Below are 2,622 nucleotides of genomic sequence, written 5' to 3' on the forward strand. Positions count from 1 at the left end.
AGGAAAGGGACGCCTTTGTCTCTATCTACTTTGTGCTGCTGTGCTTCCTTCCACCTTTGTAGTTTTTTTTTATGTTTTCGACTTAAACTGTAATACAAGAATTAAATAAGTATTCAATAGAGTGTATTTAAGAGGTTAGTGAACATGTGACAACAATAGACTTTAAGTTGTTTGTGGATTGTTTTGTTGTTTTTTCTTATTTTTCTTATTTTTTTTTCTTTTTATATATCCATAAGTCCCTCAGACTTAAGTACATGCCTACTTATTTACACACACAACAATACTATCCAGTACTACCCTACACTTCACAATTGTAAATCAGCATACCCCATACTACCCTTTATGTACTCAGCCCACAGATAAGAATAAAACTGTCACCAAATCCCAGAACCAAGGTCAAGTGGAAAAACCCCAAGTAATACGAATACAAGATGTTATTTAGACAAATTTTTTTATTGCCTGAACCCCAAATAATTGTCACATTCCCACGTTCAAAGTTCGGACTCGCAAACTCGAAAACAAAAGTATTAATCTTAAGAATCTAAGAGGACTTGTATCCAAGAGCGAATGCACTTGAATCCAAGAGAAATGCAGATAACTCCAAAGCTCTCTCTAAAATCCTAAAATCCATAGCTCGAACCCGAGGCTTGATGGTCAGTGTCAATCAATCTAGGTCAATAAGTAGAGTTCAGTTTGAGACCTAATACAAATCGGTCGGTGCTCTTCACTAAACAATTGTAATATTTCGGTCAAATAAAATTATATTTTTTTGACATACGGATTTATGAACGTGTAATTATACATATGTATAATATATTTTTTGAATTAATTTTATTGCTTCTATTTATTTATTTTTTTTTTTGTCTATTGTGGTTCTATTCTTGCAGTGCGTGGTGTGCAAAAAGAATTCAACAGTGTACAAGCCGAACACGGCGTCAAGCGTCGCGCCGCCACTCTGTCGCGACATCAGCTCTTGGCGGCAGCCAATGTAAGTTAACAGCTAAGTTAAGTAAAATACAATTCTGCCCTAGCAACTAAGTAGCTTGCGCGAAAATGCTGATGCGCCAGTTTGAGTTCAATGCTCTACGCAAAGAACGGCCAGCAGCGGTAAGCGAACACTTCCTATTTGGAGTGCCGCGCCGCGCTGCACAAAAATGCTGAGTCGGCTTGCCGACCATGAGTTTGTGGCGTGATACATTTCAACGGTTCTAGGAGAAGAATATTGTACTTTAGTTTTAGTTTTGAAAAAGATCTAGAAGCCTACGCTCAGATAATAAACATTGCTCCGGCACAAGCCGTAATTGACTTTGATATTATTTTGATATAATTGCTGAGCCACAAGGCCAGTGATTGGGAGCAGTAATCTCCCCAACGTAATCGTCATACCTAATTAACTGCAGTTCATCTGTAAAACCGACTGGACGGCAACAGACGCTGCCGCCATCACAACATCTAACACACGAAGACACTCTACCCGTGCCTTCTAGGAATTACATCCAGCGTAACGTCCGGTGACAAGATACTGGGACTTCGCGGGATTACATAGACTAAATATAATTGGCGCCCAACGACAATAGAACTCACTGTTATAACATGTAAGTTCGAAAATCGAATTTTCGGCATAATTCAGAAATATTTTGTGACAGACATAATTTGCCTTTTGCAGCATTTAATTAACGTAAAATTAATTTTCAAGTGCATACTTTTTACACCAAAAAATCTTTGCTGCATACTTTTGCCAAACATTTAAAAATATTATATTGCATGCTTTTTGCACCAAAAATTTTTTCTGCTGCATACTTTTATCAAAACATTTAAAAATATTATATTGCATACTTTCAATTAGAAAGAATTTTAGTGCTGACCGTAAGACACCTTACCTTTTAATAGGTGCGGTCTAACACAAATAGGAAAACCTAATATCATTTGCTTAAATACACCTTATATCTTTCACAAGAGCAACCTTATAGCCCACAAGGCTGCCGATTGTTTTTTATCGGCAAACAAATATTCGTGTAGTGTCAATCAATAGCCAATGAGCTGGAGGGTAATAAAACAAGAGTACGACAGCGAAGACAGTTGGGAAGCAGAATTATACAACCCCAGAACAGACCAGTCGTTAGAAGTTGACCCGATAGATAACACCATGGACCCTACTTTGGTTCAACGGCTTATTGAGGATGCCGTCAACAGTTATAGACGTGGAAACATGGAGTTCACTAACGCCGAAATTCGCGCTATTTTAAAGTTTTCCTTCGTTAAAGGCAAATCCGCTAGAGAAACGTTCCGTGAGATTAATGGTGTTTTGGGGGATGGTACTACCAGCCGGCGGAAGACCTGTGACGACAAATACCGATCAAATCATGGAATACATCGAGTTAGACCGGCATGTGGCATCTCGTGACATCGCCCAGGAGATGGGAGTTAGTCACCAAACCATTTTAAACCATCTGCAGAAGGCTGGATACAAAAAAAAGCTTGATGTTTGGGTGCCGCATGATTTGACGCAAAAAAACTTTCTGGACCGAATCAACGTCTGCGATATGCTGCTGAAACGGAACGAACTCGACCCATTCTTGAAGCGGATGGTGACTGGCGACGAAAAATGGATCACATACGACA

The sequence above is a fragment of the Drosophila erecta genome, unplaced genomic scaffold (genome assembly GCF_003286155.1).
Source record: "Drosophila erecta strain 14021-0224.00,06,07 unplaced genomic scaffold, DereRS2 tig00000305-arrow-arrow-pilon, whole genome shotgun sequence".
NCBI classification, from domain to species: domain Eukaryota; kingdom Metazoa; phylum Arthropoda; class Insecta; order Diptera; family Drosophilidae; genus Drosophila; species Drosophila erecta.